Source organism: Trachypithecus francoisi, unplaced genomic scaffold (assembly GCF_009764315.1).
Source record: "Trachypithecus francoisi isolate TF-2019V2 unplaced genomic scaffold, Tfra_2.0 Lachesis_group21, whole genome shotgun sequence".
In the NCBI taxonomy this organism is placed as follows: Eukaryota; Metazoa; Chordata; class Mammalia; order Primates; family Cercopithecidae; genus Trachypithecus; species Trachypithecus francoisi.
Window position 1 is genome coordinate 53,979,300 of NW_022681467.1, and position 17,968 is coordinate 53,997,267.

The window sequence follows — 17,968 nt, forward strand, 5'->3', positions numbered from 1 at the left end:
GAGGTGGGAGGATCACTTAAGGTCAGGAGCTTGAGACCAGCCTGGCCAACATGGTGAAACCCCACCTCTATTAAAAATACAAAAATCAGCCAGGCATGGTGGCAGATGCCTGTAATCCCAGCTACTCAGGAGGCTGAGACAGGAGAATCGCTTGAATCTGAGGTGGAGCTTGCAGTGAGCTGAGATCAAGCCACTCCACTCCAGCCTGGGTGACAGAGTGAGACTCCGTCTCTAAATAAATAAATAAATATGAGTCTCCACTTCCTGCCTCAGCTTCTCTGTGCCCACCCACCCACCCATTTCTCTATCCCCTCTGCCTCCACTTCCTTTCAACACCTCTGAACCCCCTGGGGAGACCTGCTGTGGCCGCCCTGTAGCCCAACCCAACCCACCTTCCAATCCTCTTCATCCTACGTCACCCATCCTGGTTAGCACCTCCGTTTTGAAATCCTTGCTCTTCTCTCCCTCTGGGATTTGGCATGCCATGCTATTGTGTAAGCCACACAAAAGAAGGGATGTTGTCTATTTTGTTCACTGCTGCTGTGTCTGCCCAGAATAGCACCTGGCATGTAGTAGGTGCTCAAGGACGTTTGATGAGTGGTCGAATGAACAAGTGGACAGAAGAAATCCTGCACCCCTTCTGCTTAGACTGCCACTTCTCAGTCTTGGGCATCATGGCGGCAGCCATGGAAATGTCCCTGAAGATCTCTCACTGCCTGCAGAGGGTGGAACCGGCCTTGGGTGGCCCCAGCTCCCTCCCTTTGAAAACATCCTGGCCTTCACGCCTAAGGCATGCTCTGCCCACCACGGGCATGTCCAGGATGCTAATACGGATCCCTTCTGCAGTGCATTCGAAAATACATCCATCCCCTTCCTTCGCTCTCTCCTTACAAGGTTCTCCCAGTGTCCCTGCCTCCTCCCCATTTCCCCATCTCTTGCATGGATGTCTGCTTCTCTGAGGATTCAGATACCCAGCACCTCTCCCCCTCCTGGCTCTCCAGCGCATCCCCTTGGGTTCTCTCCTTGACCCTCCTCTTCTCATGCCACCAGCTTTCCCTGTGGCTCCTCATCCACACCCACGCCTGATGCACACACACACACACACACACATACACACACCTTTTTTTCCAAACCTAGGTTTCTAACCCTGATCCTTTGTGCTGCCTCCGGAGTGTCCCACTGGCTTGAAGCTTAGCACAGCCACGCTGAGCTGATCACCTTCACCTCTAGCCCCGCAGGCCCATCCATCTTACCACCACCCTATCATCCAGGCCACCTCTTCTGGCCCTCGGCCTCTTCCACTCCGCCCAGTCACCTGGGCCACCTCTTCTGGGCCTCCACCTCTCCCTCTCTTCTTTTCTCCTTGCTGGGTCAGCAGATCTTCTAGGACAGAGCCAGGCTCGCACTTCTGTGGCACTGATGCTGTCCCACCAGCACACTGTCGTAAGCGTTCACGATTCATGAGGCTGCTTTTCCACAAAGGAGAGTCCCCCTTTCTCTTGAACTCTACAGCCTTTCATCTGTTCAATATCTGTGGGTGCCTTTTAAAAAAACACCATTCACATACCATTAAGATCACCCATTTAAAATGAAAAACTCAATGAGTGTAAAATTCAATGTAAAAATTCACTGGGTTTGGCTGGGCGTGGTGGCTCACGTCTATAATCCCAGCACTTTGGGAGGCCAAGGCGGATGGATCACTTGAGCTCAGGAGTTCAAGACCAGCCTGGGCAACATGGCGAAACTCCATCTCTACCAAAAATACAAAAATCAGCCCAGGCATAGTGGCATGTGCCTGTAGTCCCAGCTACTCAGGAGGCTAAGATGAGAGAATCACTTGAGCCCAGAAGGCAGTGAGCCGAGATGGTACCACTGCATTCCAGCCTAGGTGATGAAGCCAGATCCTGTCTCAAAAAAAAAAAAAAGAAAGAAAGAAAGAAAGAAAAGAAAATGAGTTTTAGTATTTTTACAGAATTATGCAACCATCACCATTATCTCATTTTAGACTATTTTCATCACCCCAAGAACACACTCCCCATTCCCCCTAGCCCTAAGCAACCACAAACAGAGATGTTCTGTCTGCACAGATTTGCCTTTGCTGGACGTTTTGTGTAAATGGAGTCATGCAAGATGTGTTCCTTCGTGATGGCTTCTTCTAGCTCTGATGCTGTGCTTGAGGGGTCTGCCTGTTAGATCCCGCCCGCGAAAGGGAAAACAGCGCGAGAGCTGGCCCTGCTCTCACCCAGCCAGGGAACAACTCAGACACCACACAAGTCATTGCAGAGTCCACTGGAGACGTCTGGGGGCTCTGAGGAATGGGTCAGGGCGAATGATGGGAGTGGGCTGGGAAGGCAACAGGGCTGCAGGATGGGAGGGGGGTGTTGGGGACAGCAGGAAGAGGCAGGAAGAGCACTGGGTTGGGGAACAGCATGAGCAAAAGGTCTAATACGGGAAGGAAATGAAAGGAAGCCACATGCCAGAGACTCAGAGGAAAGGAGCGTGGCCTGGAACAAGATCGGCAAAGAAGCCAGAGGGACAGGGGGATCCTTGACCCTTCCATCAGGGGTTTCGACGTTATCTGAATAGCAATGAGAGCCATGGAAAGTCTGCAGCAGAGGGGTGATGTGATCATAAATGTTTTTGGAAAGATCACCCTGGTGGGGGGGTGGAGAAGGGAAGGTGGCTGGGAGCTGTGTGTCCATCTTGGGCTGTAGGGATGAGAGAGAGAGAGAGGAAGGAGTGGGTGGCACCATTCTGAGATGGGGTGGGACACAGCCACAGCAGCCCAGGGGCAGGCGGGGGGTGGACACCCTTTGATCAGTATTCTGCACAATTTGGAGCAAGAGCAGCTGGTGACTTTCAGGCCCCAACCTCATTACTCCACAACGAGCTTGCACAGGCCCCTCATCAGCCCCATCCACATTGCCCAGATCACTTAAAATGCATCTGGCTGCTCCCACGAGCGTCTGCCACCTTTTTGCTATTTTATGTCATCAGCAAACTGGCGCCGTCGTGAAATTATGCTCCGCTCCCGGTCAATGCATTCAACTTAAATGTTTTCTATAACCAGTGCGCCCCGTGCCTGCCTTAATTCCCAACTGATTTATCTACCCAATTTATTACCAGGGCTCGATTCAATCAATACTGGCTGGGATTCCACCCGCAGAGGCAGCTGATTTCTGCATGCAGACACTCCTGGGGTGATGTGAGTGTTCTCTCCTCCACCATGGAGCCTCCCAGGCCCCTGAAATTGATACGCCTGCCTTGCTCCAGGGAGAACCTGCATCACCATCCAAATGACCCAGTCACAGGCCCTTCTGGAGGCCTCAGGCTCCCCCTCCCTGCCCCAGGGGGCCTGCAGCCCTTGCTCTGAGTGCCCTGGGCCGGCCCTGACCTCAGGGCTCCCTGGGAAAGGAAAGTTCCAGAAACCACGAATGCTCAGGGTTAATCTGGGCGTTAGGCTCTGGGGAGAGGGAAGGCATGCATGCCCTGTAGGAACTGTGTCTTAATGCACGAAGGGCAGGTTCTAAATCAGATCCTTATCTTTCATTCTGGACACATTAAAAACAGGATGTTGGGGTTTCTTATCCCCAAGGATTTAGCAAACTTTTACTAAGAAAAACCATATATATATATACACACACACATATATAGCACAAAAGATTCCAGACAAGATTTTTTTCCCTTCCCAAAGGAGGATCATGGGGTCTGAAACCGAATATAAGAGGTCAAAGTCTTCCCTCTTGAACTTGTTCTGGCAAAAGTTCAATAGAACGACATCCTCTGGTTCTAATTCTAAACCTCCCTGGAGGACACAGCAGGGGGCCCACTCCATCATCGTTCTCAAAATAAATCACCGGCGGCTCATGGCAACAGGAGTTATTAAAATACGAAATTATTTGGTGTCTCCATGTTCTTGACTTCCCCTTCTCTTTGTAGTCAGGAGGCAAAGCCTAAACACTGCTGTATTGGCCAATGCCTCGGGGGCCAGGCAAGTTCTGTAAAAGGGTGCAGGGCTGAGCAGAAGAGGCCAGAAAGGAAGACAGGGGCCTGGGGCGAACTCAGGAAGGGGGCAGCTGCTCCTCCGCCCGCAGCAATCATTGCCGGGGAAGGGGAACTCCAGATACCAGGGTTCTTGGCCTTGCCAAAGACATGTGACCCCAGAACAGGTACCTAGATCCAGTGCTACCAGGCCACGTACCAAGTGTGCTGGAACCACTGATAGCTGATCCACAGTGACAGTCCCACCCTTCCCGAGACTGACCAAAGCTCAGTCTCCCGCCAGCCCAGAGGCACGAGGCTCTGAGTCAACATCTGCATTTGCATCAAAGTCATACTTCCCCATCTCCTTTTTCCCTTCTGACCCCTCTCCTGGTGTGGGAGTCAAGCCATAGTACCACTGCTCTGGGAAGGAGGGGGGGCTCCAGGAAGCAGAGGAAAACCAAAGTTGGTTCTTGGCTTTTAGGCTTCAGAAGCCTCCTTCTTAGAGAAGAGGTGAGAACTCAAGAAGCACAGAGCGGGGGAAGAACTGATGGTGGGTGGAGCTTCCTAGAAAACTTGCCCTCCCACTGGGAGGCAAATTCTCTCTCTTTTTTTTTTTTTTTTGGAAACAGAGTCTCACTCTGTCACCCAGGTTGGACTTGCAATGGCACAATCTTGGCTCACTGCAGCCTCCACCTCCTGGGTCCAGGCCATTCTCCTGCCTCAGCCTGCTGAGTAGCTGGTATTACAGGTGCCCGCCACCATGCCCACTAATTTTTGTTTCAGTAGAGATGGAGTTTCACCATGTTGGCCAGGCTGGTCTCAAAACTCCTGACCTCAAGTGATCCTCCCGACTCAGCCTCCCAAAGTTCTGGGAGGTGCATTCTAACAGGCTCCTGGGTAAAGCAGGTCTGGGGACTCACTTTGAGAACTGAGGTGCTAGATGCTGTGAAAGAAGGACCCTGAAGGAGGATCCGGAATGCATCAGCAGAATCCCAGCAGATGGCCCAGCTGGGGTGATGCAGGCCAGGGAGTAAACACCAGCCCCGTGGCGGCTTCTGGTTCATTCTCTACCTTGAGAGTAAAGTTAACTAAAAAAAACGCAAAATTACCATTTTAAAATGTGAGTCCCGTATTCTCAAGTGGGATTGCGATGATGATTGCACAAGTCTGTAAGTTTATGCACATTTAAAATATGTAACATCCCATTGGCCAAATTTGGAATTACACAAGCATCAAAAATAATAATAATAACAATGACTGTAATGGTGGAAACACACGAAATGCATAAGTACCCGAGCACCTGTAATGATCAAGAACTAAGCATTTTCCTGCCCCTTCAGTTGGAACTGCCTTTCAGGGAAACCAAACAGCTCCAGAGGATGAAGTAAAGCTCTTTTTTACAAAGAATGCCAGCTAACGAAATGCAGAAGGGACAGAATTATAAAAGCACCACATTGCAACATCCATGAACTAATTGGCTTGGTCAGAAGTATCAATTTGATCAAGGGTAGATGGAGACAGACCACAATGAGACACCAATTCCCACTCACTGGGGTGCTCAGACCGAAGACAGACAATGACACAGACTGATAAGGATGTGGAGGAATCCGAACCCTCGTGCACTGTGGGTGGGAATGAAAAAGGTGCGGCTGCTTTGGAAAACAGTCTAGCAGTCCTCAAAAGCCTGCACAGAGCTTTCATGTGACCCAGTAGTTCCACTCCTAGGTGTTACCCAAGGGAATTGAAAACACATGTTCTTACAAAAACCTGTACATACATGTTCACAGCAGCATCGTTTATGTAGCCAAAAAGTAGGGGCGGAAGACAAATGATCATCAACTGATGAACAGATGGAGTGGTCCATTCATACAAGGGGTTATTAATAAGCCATAAAAAGACACAAAGTGCTGATCTCTGCTACAGCCTGGACAACTTCGAAACCATGATGCTGAGTGAAAGAAAGTCAGACACAAAGAGTGAGTGACTCCCTCTATAGTCCCATTTATATGAAATGTCCAGAATAGGTCATTCCATGGTGACAGGAAGTGAATCGGTGGCTGCCAGGAGGTAGAGGGAGGCAGAGGAGGGGAGTTCTCTGGGAATGATGCAAGCCTGTTGGAAATACAGAGAGAAGTGATGGCTGTACAACATCCCGGAAACTACTGAATTGCATACTTTTAATGGGCAAAATGTGTAGTATGTGAATTACATCTCAACAGAGTCTGTGTGTGTGTGTGTGTGTGTTTTTGTTGGTTTGTTTGTTTTTGAGATGGAGTTTAGCTCTTTTCGCTCAGGATGGAGTGCAGTGGTGTGATCTCAGCTCACTGCAACCTCCGCCTACCAGGTTCAAGTGATTCAGCCTCCCAAGTAGCTGGGATTATAGGCACATACAACCATGCCTAGTAGATTTTTTTTTTTTTTTTGTATTTTTGGTAGAGACGGGGTTTCACCATATTGGCCAAGCTAGTCTCGAACTACCTCAGGTGATCCACCTGCCTCAGCCTCCCAAAGTGCTGGGATGACAGGCATGAGCCACCGCACCCAACCATGTGAATGTACTTAATTCCATGGACCTGCACTGTTAAAGCAGTTAAAATAGTAAATGTTATATGTTTACCATCATAGTAAAAAAGGCAGATGAGAAACAGAATACTCACAGGAGGAGAAAGAATCATCCAGAATTACTTGCTACAACCAAAGGAGGGTCTTCCCCATGGAGGGGCAGCTCTCAGAGCCTCAGGCTCGGCAGGCTGGCAGTGGAACCCCTGTTGTCTGCACCCTGTGGGGAAACCCTGTGGCGTGCCTGTCGTCACCCACAGAGTGGTCTAGTGAAGGATGGCCCACCTGAATCAGATTCCGCCTGGAGATCCCACTGCTAGTTCCCAGGAAATCAGGGGAGAGGGGAACAAGTAAAGGGCCCCACATGAATCAGGTGCACTCAGGACACAGGGTCTGCCACCAGACGCCCGGGCTGGCCTTCTCAACAGGCCATGTCATGAGGCGAATCACTGTTCTGGGTCGAAAGAGGCTCAAGAGCCAAACAACCAAATGCAACAGCTAAATGAGAGGAAGCCAACTTGAAACAGCTGACTTCATAGGCATTTGAAGAGACCTGGGGAGGGCTGACTCCAGACCAGTTAGCGGATGCTGTGGAAGGTTGAAAATGGCCCCTCAAAAAAGCCTGCGTCCTAACCCCCAGAACCTGCGAACACGCCACCTTGTGCCGCATAGGGGACTTTGCAGGAGTGATGAAGGACCTGGAGCTGGGGAGATGATCCTTGCCCAATCTAATCAAGGGAAATTCGTGGAGGTGGGAAGCGGTGATACCAGAAACAAAGTCAGATTGGTGTGAGGCTGCTGATTTTGATAGTAGAAGAAAGGGCTGAACCGGAGCCCAGAAACGGGGCTGCTTCCAGACACCGCCAGCAAAGGCCAGGAAATAGGTTCCCGCTAGAGCCTCCCAGGAACCAGCCCTGCAGGGTTTAGCCCAGGGAGATCCATTTCGAGCTTCTGACCCTCAGAACGGTCAGATGACACATTCATGCTGTTTTAAGCCACTAAATCTCTGGTGATTTGGGACAGCAGCCATAAGACACCAATACGGGTGCACTATGGGAATTCCTATTAACTCAATAGAGTGCATTTAGTGGGAGAAGGCCCTGATCTTAGAAGACATAGGTGATATGGTTTTGCTGTGTCCCCACCCAAATCTCACCTTGAATTGTAGCTCCCATAATTCCCATGTGTTGTGGGAGGGACCCGGTGGGAGGCCATTGAATCAGGGGGGTGGATCTTCCCCATGCTGCTCTCGTGGTAGAGAATAAGCCTCATAAGATCTAATGGTTTTATAAAGGGGAGTTCCCCTGCACATGCTCTCTTGCCTGCCACCATGCAAAATGTGACTTTGCTCCTCATTATCCTTCAGTCATGACTGGGAAGCCTCCCCAGCCACATGGAACTTTGAGTCCATTCAACCTCTGCCGACACCTGGATACCAGACTTCTAACCTCCAGAACTGTTTTTAAGTCATTGAGTTTGCAGAAATTTGTGACAGCAGCCACAGGAAGCTCATACAGTGACTCACACAGAGCCCTTAAACTCCACCATAGGTCTTCCCCATCCCAGGGTCTCCTCCTCAGTAAACGAACCACCATTCTCTCTGTTGCTCCATCCACAGAGCAGGGTGCCTGCTGGGATCCCCACTTTGCCCCAACCCCATACCCGTTTTTCTGGGGTCTGCCCCCTCGGATCCATCTCCCCTGGCAGTCCCTCTGGCCTGGCTGCCAGCCACTCTCACCTGGACAGCAGCATTAGCCCCTGACTGGCCTAATGACCCCACTCTTGCCTGCTGCCAACCACTCCCTTAAAAACATGGAGAAAATCACATTGTTCCCCTCCTAAGCCTGCCAGTCACTCTCCACTGCTCCTGGAACAAAATCCAAGTTCATTTCTAGGGTCTCTGTGGGATTAAGACGTCAGTTCCAATTCTTCACCCTCTCTGCCTCTGCCCCTTGCCATGGCCTCGTCGGAGGGAGGCGTCGCTCCCTGCCCCTTGACTTTGATCTTCGTCACTAGCTGTGCTTGGTTTCCCACCTACAGCCAGCAGTGAGGGCATAACAGGTCTGCGCCTGCACCTGAAGACGCCTCCCACGTCCCCGCTCCCCACGTCTGCACCCACACCTCAAGACGCCTTCCTCATCCCCGCTCCCCACGTCCCCACGTCTGCGCCCACACTTGAAGATACCTCCTACGTCCCCACTTTCCACGTCTGTGCCCACACCTCAAGACACTTTCCTCGTCCCTGTTCCCAACATCCCCACATCTGCGCCCACACTTGAAGATGCCTCCTACATATCCCCTTACCACGTCTGCGCCCACACCTCAAGACGCTTCCCACATCCCTGCTTGTGGAGCCTGTGCCCCGGCCGACCTGCTGGTGCCAGGACCATGAGAGACGCCTGCAGCAGAGCTGCCCAGCTGCACCCCGCCTGGACCCCTCAGGCCTCCGCAGACCTGCTGGCCTGTGAGTGGAAACGCTCAGTTTTGTTTACGCAGCAGGACTGGGGCACTAGCTGGCCACGCAGCCCCTGAGGCATTGCCTGACTGGCATCTGCCCACCTTTCTAACCCCGTCTTTTACCCCTGTGACCCTCTTTGGTAACCATCCTCTCATGTCAACAGCTTCTGGAAGGTTCTAAACCTGCCAGATGTTCCCTGTTCCTCAAGTCTCGGTGTCATTTTACCTCCTCTGGGCAGCCACTCCAGCACTGCACCCACCTAATCCCCCTCAGCCACTTCACTCTGTGGATTCCTTCTGGGCACAGCCCAGCCTCGGTCTTCTCTCCAGCTGTCCTATCACTCCAGCGGCTTTGTGAGGGCAGGAGCCGTCTCTGCAGATGTCAAGCGAAACATCGCCTGTTTTCTGGCCTTTCAGCTGAAGCCCACAGCTGAGAACTATCCGTGACTCCAAAGAGAAGCACTTTACTGGGACAACCCCACTTGCCCAGAGAGATCGGAGGCCACTCTGAGATCCACACCCCTCCCCTCCCCAGCCAGCCACTACTTTCTGGAAGGTTAGAAAGTCAGCGCAGAGAGCGAGGGTTTCTTGGGAGAGGGTTGGCATCCTGCAGGAGTCTCTGCACATTTTCTTACCCTCTCCATCACCACCACCAAAAGCCAAGCAAAGGCCATCAGAGACCCCCTCACAGGGACTGGGGCTATCCCAGGAAAGCCCACCATTTCACCCTCGCCCAGAGGGTTTGTCGAGTGGGTTCCAGAGCAGGTTCTAGGGAGCAGGCCAGGCTTCAGGAATTCCGTAGGACAAGAACAAGGACTGTTTTGTCATGGACCAAATGGACACACGGAAGCCAGGCTAGGTGGCAGTCACCAGTGTGAGCATCCCCAATGGGGGTCTCCAAATACCTGCCAAGTGCCTGAGATCCCCCTGACATAAGGCATTGGATGGTCGGGGAAAGCCACATTCAGCACCTGCTCAGCTAATGCCCTTCAGCTGCCCACCTTCTTCCTGCATCCCAGGCCCACCCTGAGGAGGTGGGCAAGTGGAGAGGGACGGGGAAAGCCAGCAGAGATATCCCAGCCCCTCTGCCATCCACAGCCTGGCCCTGAGCTAAGGGAAAAGAGCCACTTTGGAAAAGCAAATACAGCTTTTATTTGGAGCAGGCTGGATGTTTTAAGATCTGCAAAGGATGACTGTTGACGGACAGCTGTAAACAGTCCTACCCAGATTGCCTTGTGCTCCCACAGGCAGGTGGGGGGAACGTCAGCACAGGTGTGCACGGCAGGGGTGGGAACAATTAGACCATTTTCTGATGGCCCCGGGAAGCTTTCCAGTGCCCAGAGGAGCCGACTAGTCCGCAAGTGCGCAGACAGTTCATTTGCTGAACGAGTGCGTGGGAGTGAGACTCTACCGCCTTCTAGGGCACTTGTCTCTTCCTGTGAAGTCCAGCTCGACGCTGTAGGGCAGGGATCCATTTCTCCTCAAAACCAGGAGTTTTGGTTCTGTCTCTGTCTCTACCTGTGGGGTGGGAAACGTAATACCTCACTGGGTCATTACAAGATTGAAATGTGATACTTTATAGCACTGGCAAAACCAGACTGATGAATTTTTTTCTTTATTTAAAAATAATTTTTAAATCTTGTGTGAGATGAGCCAGGTATAAAATACACTGCAGGCTGGGGATGGTGGCTCATGCCTGTAATCCCAACACTTTGAGAGGTCGAGACGAGTGGCTCACCTGAGGTCAGGAGTTTGAGACTAGCCTGGCCAACATGGTGAAACCTCGTCTCTACTAAAAGTACAAAAATTAGCTGGGCGTGGTGGCAGGTGCCTGTAATCTCAGCTACTAGAGAGACCAAGGCAGGAGAATTGCTTGAACCTGGGAGGTGGAGGTTGCAGTGAGCTGAGATTGCACCACTGCACTCCAGCCTGGGCGACAGAGCGAGACTCTATCTCAATAAAATAAAAATAAAAATGCACTGCAGTTTGGTGAAAGTTAGAAGTAAATCATGAACTTCTTTGATGATATTTGTTTGCAAATAGTAGTTCTGACATGTGCTCACTCATTTTAAATCTCAGCCCTTCCCTGCATGCCACAGATTATACCCTTAGAACGACCTTTCAGTCCACAAGAGACCACATATACAACAGTGGTCCTATAAGATTATAATGGAGCTAAAGCCATTAAATGGAGTTAAAGCCTGTTGCCATAGCCATCATACAGTTGTAGTGCAGTTACTTTTTAAACAAATGTAGTGTAACCTAAGTGTGCAGTGTTGATAGTCTACAGTAGTGTACGGTGATATCCTCAGCCTTCACATTCACTCACCACCCTCTCACTGACTTACCCAGAGCAACGTCCGGTCCTGCAAACTCCATTCATGCTTGTGCCCTACAGAGGTGCACCATTCTCTATCTTTCATACTGTGGTTTTACTGTACCTTTTCTATGTTTAGGTATACAAAGACTTACCATTGTGTTACAACCACCTACATCAGTGGTCCCCAACATTGTTGGCACGAGGGACCCATCTTGTGGAAGTCAGTTTTTCCACGGACCAGAAGGGAGTGATGGTTTTGGGATGATTCAAGCGCATTACATTTATTGTGCACTTCATTTCTATTATTGTTACATTGTTATATATGATGAAATAATTACACAGCTCACCATCATGTAGAATCAGTGGGAGCCCTGAACTTGTTTTCCTGCAACTACACAGTCCCATCTGGGGGTGCTGGGAGACAGTGACAGATCGTCGGACATTAGGTTCTCATCAGGAGCACACAACCTAGATCCCTCACATGAGCAGTTCACAATAGGGTTCATGCTCCTATGAGAATCGAATGCTGCCGCTGATCTGACAGGAGGTGGCGCTCACGATGGGGAGTGCCTGTAAATACAGATGAAGCTTCCCTTGCTAGCCTGCTGCTCACCTGCTGCTGTGTGGCCTGGTTCCTAACAGAACAATACCCCTCTGTGGCGAGGGGTTGGAGACCCCTGGCCTAGCACACTCAATACAGCAGCATGCTGCACAGGTTAAGTAACATGGCGTAGGAGCAACTGGCTATACCCCATATCCTAGGTGTGTGTGGGCTCTGCCATCTAGTTTGTGTAAGTACTCCCTATGATGTTTGCACAATGGCAGAATTACCCGAGGACACATTTCTCGGAAAGCACCCCTTTTAAGCGACACATGACTGGCATCTTGCTTGGGGAGAATGATGTTGAGGATCTTGGGCTTGGAAATACCTAGGTTAGCCTAATTCCTTCTTGCTTTTCTCGTTACAGCCCCTCCTGGGTGAATATTAATTAACATGTTCACTAGGATTGAAAGGAAGGTCCTAGACTTTTCTTCCCTTTAGGAGGACAAGTTTTAAAAAAATGGAATTTATCTGTAAAGCTGGGTAGCTCTTATCCCTGACCCTAAAAAAATAGTTCGTTAGCCCCCCGCCCCCGCCCCCGCCCCCCGCCCTCACCGGGAAAGACTCTTTGGACTGGAGGACGGTGTTTGTCTCTAATTCTTGCACTATGAATGACATGTGAAAATACTATCCACGTAGTTACCTATGTTTCAAAACAGTCTCTACTATCCAAAGATCAACACAGCACAAAAGTACCAAGAGTGGAAAATCTTTGGTGTGTAACAGCCTAACAGGAAAGGAGAAAACTGGGGAATGCAACAGGATCTGCAATTCGGGTGGCGGCTGGTGGGGCGGTTAGGGGCGGACGCACCGCCCGCCTGGATCCGCGCGAGGCTGCGCTCGGGGAGTTGATCAGCGGTCTCGCAGTGACACCTACAGGCCGCCGTGGCCGCGCACCTGCGGCAACCGCGTTCGACAGCGCCACCTGGCGGGAGCCGACCCCGGCCGGCCCGGGGAGGATTTTCTTTGTGTGAATCCAAGACAGAGGGGAGGAAAGTGCTCAGCACCTCTGGGGTGTGTCCTGTAGGCCGCTGGGGCTGGGGCGCAGCCCAGGAGGAAGTGTCCGTGGGGTGTGCATACCTGCCCGTCCATCCTGTCCTCTGCAGTGCCTGACCGTGCTCAGCCCAATGTGCCTTTCCCAGCTGGACTGTGGCTGGGCAGGGCCGTCGATGCTTTGAGAATGAATGCTGGCGTTTTCTGCCTTTTACAAGTAGGGAAAGAGGAGAGTTGGAGGAGTAACCAAGGTCGTAGCCTCCAGGAAGGCCTCCTGGACAAGCTGACTCCAGAACCAAAATACTCCCCCGCCTGCCTCCCAAAGGTGGTGGAACCTTTACCTTTGCCGCTCAGAACAGTCACATTCGGCTTCATCCCGACAGGGACTAGAAACCACGGCAGAGGGGTAGGCATCCTCACTCTGCCACCTAGGTGCTGTGTGTTGCTGGGCAAGTTGCTAACCTTCTCTGAGCCTCCATTTCCTCCGTGACAAATGGGCATGAAAGAGAACGTGCTCAGTGCTGCTCAGCACCACCTTCCCAGGGAGTTTGTCAGAAATGGCAGTCTCTGTCCCAAACACTGAGTCTCGCATCCTTGGGATGTGGGGCCCAGCAATCTGTGTTTTAACAAAGCCCCCATGCGATTGTGATACTGACTGAGAATGTCCGCCTTCGGGGGTCACTGAAAGGACCAAATGAGATCACGCATGCAGGGTGCCTGGAAAATACTCAACACATGATTGATGATTGTTGTAATTCTCCACTCTAGACAGCCTGGCATGGGGGGCAGTGGTTTCTCTTTTCATTCCTTTTTTATATTGGTTATTACTTTTTTAACACAGGATCTCACTCCATCACCTAGGCTGGAGGGAAGTGCTGTGATCACAGCTCACTACAGCCTTGACCTCCCCGGCTCAAGCCATCCTCTTGCCTCAGCTTCCTGAGTAGTTGGAACTACAGGTGCATGCCACCAGCTAATTTTTTTTTTTTTTTTTTTTTTTTTTTGTAGAGATGGGGTCTCACTATATTGCACAGGCCGATCTTGAACTCCTGAGCTCAAGCACTCTTCCCACCTCGACTTCCCAAAGTGTTGGGATTATAGGCGTGAGCCTCCACAGCCTGATTTTTTTTTAATTACAAAAGTAAGATATGCTGTTAAACACAGAATAACCATGTGACCCAGCAATTCCCCTCCTAATGTGCACCCAAAAGTTGAATGTAGGAACTCAAACAAATCCTTAGACACCAATGCTCATAGCAGAACTATTCACGATAGCCACAAGGTGGAAGCAACCGCAATATCTATCAGCTAATAAATGCATAAACAAAACGTGATACATTCATACAATGGAATGTCATTCAGCCATAAAAAAGAATGAAGTCCTAAGACATATCACAACGTGGGTGAACCTCAAAAATGTTATACTAAAAACCAGGTCCAAAAGGCTACATGTGCCTGGGCACAGTGGCTCACACCTGTAGTCCCAGGACTTTGGAAGGCCGAAGTGGGTGGATCACCTGAGGTCAGGAGTTCAAGACCAGCCTAGCCAAGATGATGAAACCTGGTCTCTACTAAAAATACAAAAATTAGCCAGATGCAGTGGCACGTGCCTGTAGTCCCAGCTACTCAGGAGGCTGAGGCTGGAGAATCGCTTGAACTCGGGAGGCAGAGGTTGCAGTGAGCTGAGATCATGCCTCTGTACTCCAGCCTGGATGACAGAGTGAGACTGTCTCAAAAAAAAGGGGGGGGGGCAGATATTGTATGATCTGATTTATATGAAATATTCAGAATATGCAAATGTATAGACAGAAAGTCGATTGGTGGTCATCTAGGACTGGAGGGAGGTGTCTGGGATGAACGCAAGTGGGTATGGGGTTTCTTTTTGAAATGATGAAAATGTTCTGGAAATAGTGTGATGGTTGCACAACATTGTGAATGTACTAAATGTCGCTAAGGATAAATGCTGTGTGTCTTTTGCCACGATAAAAAATAAAAGAAAGGCCAGGCACGATGGCTTATTCCTATAATCCCAGCACTTTGGGAGGCTGAGGCGGACAGATCGCCTGAGCCCAGGAATTTGGCAACATGGTGAAACCCTGTCTCTATTAAAATATGTATATACAAAAAGTTAGCCAGGCATGGTGGGGCGCTCCTATAGTCCCAGCTACTCAAGAGGCTGAGATGGGAGGATCACTTGAGCCCAGGAGGTCGAGGCTGCAATGAGCCGTGATTGCACCACTGCACTCCAGCCTAGATGATGGAGTGGGACCCTGTCTCAAAAAAGGAGACTTGCCGGTTGTAACAATTCAGGGCTGTGTAAAACAGTTCTCTTGCCCTGAAGCAAGCAATGCTAACAGTTTGGAGGTATACCTTTGACATCATTATCCGTGCTCAAATAAACATATATAGACACTGGATTTGCCTCTTTTTAAAATCGTGCTCATAACATTTCTTGGGCAACTTGCTGTTTTCCACTTAATGACACATCCCAGATATCCCTCATGTCTGTCCCCTGGCCTGTACATACAGATCAAATCATGTTGTCGTAGCTGCAAAATGAGCCACCATCCCTCCCCTTGTGGGCATGTAGAGTGTTTCCAGGCACCTGCCACCATAAACAGCAGTCACGAATATTTGCAAACAGGTCTCATTGTGTACAGGGGTTTCTGCCACCATAAACAGCAGTCACGAATATTTGCGAACAGGTCTCATTGTGTACAGGGGTTTCTGCCACCATAAACAGCAGTCATGAACATTTGCGAACAGGTCTCATTTTGTACAGGGGTTTCTGCCACCATAAACAGCAGTCATGAACATTTGCGAACAGGTCTCATTGTGTACAGGGGTTTCTGCCACCATAAACAGCAGTCACGAATATTTGCGAACAGGTCTCATTGTGTACAGGGGTTTCTGCCACCATAAACAGCAGTCATGAACATTTGTGAACAGGTCTCATTTTGTACAGGGGTTTCTGCCACCATAAACAGCAGTCATGAACATTTGTGAACAGGTCTCATTTTGTACAGGGGGTTCCTCTCTGTAGGATGGATTTACAGAAGTGAGGCCGCTGTGCTAAGTCACGGGCATTCTGAATATGTACTGTCAGATAGCAATCAATCCTGCAGGAAGATGGGAATCGACAGGCTCCCCTCTGCAGCGCTGACATGTTTCCCAGGTGCACACACGTGCACGCACACACACATACACACACACCCCCCACAGCCCCAGATGTTATGAGTATTTATCATTTTTCCAATTGTAAATTGGTCACGCAAGCCAATCAAATGGGTAAAGCGTGACATTGTACTATGTCGGTTTCAGTTTGCTTACTTTGACAATTGCTGTGGTTGAATTCCTTGTTATTTGAGCAGGTTTTGGTACCTTGGGGAAGCGGGTGGTCCACAGATCCTTTCAGGATATAATGAGGGCTATGAAGGTTCTCCCCAGAAAATGTATACAGACATGCACATTTTGCAGACAATTCCAGGGGTTCAGGCACAAAAGCCCATATGTGAGGCCCGTTTTCAAAGTGGCGCAGACTGCGGCGTTTCTGACATTTCCAATGAACACAAACACGATTGTTTGTCTAAATGTTAATGGGTTTCTGTGCCCTCTGCTGGAAGCATCTGCAATCAGTGCGGCACTGCGGAGGCAGAGCCCAGTGACTGGAATTTTCCTCTTTCCTTAGAGCTGTTTTCCTCTCCTGCAGAACTGGCCCTAGAGTTTCAAGTTCAGAACGCACTTTTTTCCAGTAGCTGAGAAAGCCCTCTACTTCACACCCAAATCAGCAAACTTCAGGGAAATTATTTATCTCCCACTTTGGGGATTATTAGTTCTGACAGAGACTCTTACTGTATAAGGTTTGCTGAAAATGCATGAGGCTATCTGGAGATGGGGACTGCTGGGGGGCGGTGTATTGATTCCCAGTGAGTAAATATTTTAAACAAATTAAGTGGTTGTAGAATAATAATAATAATAATGGCTACCATTGTTCAAGCGTCTGCTCCGTGCCAGGCATTTAATCCCTTCAGTGACAGGGGCCAGGTTTTATTACCTGAGTATTACAGAGGAGGAAACTGATGCTCTGAGAGGTGCCATAGCCCGGCCCGATGCCACACAACTGGTGGTGGAAGAAAATTCTAAACCAGATCTGCCAGACTGCAAGCCCAGGCCCCTCCCACTGCATCTCGGGGTCTCGCTGACAGGGCTTTGGGTCTTGAGGGCACAGTCCACATTGGCAGTCTCCTTTCACCAATGCAAAACCAGGTTGGGATGCTGGTGACGAGGCCCACGTGACGGATAAAGACTCTGAGGCTCTTGGGAGGTGACCATTTGGTCCAAGGTCACACAACTAGTAAGGAGGAGAGAAAGGGATAGAACCCTGGCCCGCAGTGCACTGAAAACAAGACAGTGCCGTTAAATCCCAGCAAAATACTGCTACCTAACACAACACTGTGCTCTGCTGATGTGTTTTTAAGAGGGAGATTGGTGAGGGTCAGGGTGGTGTCGAAGCCATACTAGCACAAAAAGGAAACTTTCTCCTTGTGGATATGGAAAGGATCGAGAGCAATGTCAAAAGGGATTGCCTTTCCCACCCAGTGTTTCAGTGTCACTTAATATAGTGTCAGGGATCACCTGAAGTCCCCTGAGGCGCCACCAGTGAGATGCCCTCCCTGCTCTCTGGGAACCCCCGGGTTAGTGAATACGCTTCAGGCAAGGGAGTGCCCCAGGTCTGAAACTGAGTGAGGAGATGGTGGCAAGAGTCCAGCATGCAGCTGAAGGCCCCGCAGAATCATCTTCGGAGGGAAACCAGTAAGATGCAAGCCGAGATCTGTGCTGACCCCAAAACCTCTGTCCCCACCTCTGCACAGGCAGCTCTTCCCCTCTCGTGACTGCAAGCCCAGCCCTACCTGGGGATGCCAGATGAGGCAAAGGAACTGGATGTCATGGCCTGACAGAGCAGAGATGTGCCTGACCACCATGCCAGACCACCTCCAGGGTCCAAAAAAATGTTTGAGATTGACCCCCTACACACTCAAAAAAAACTTGGTCTC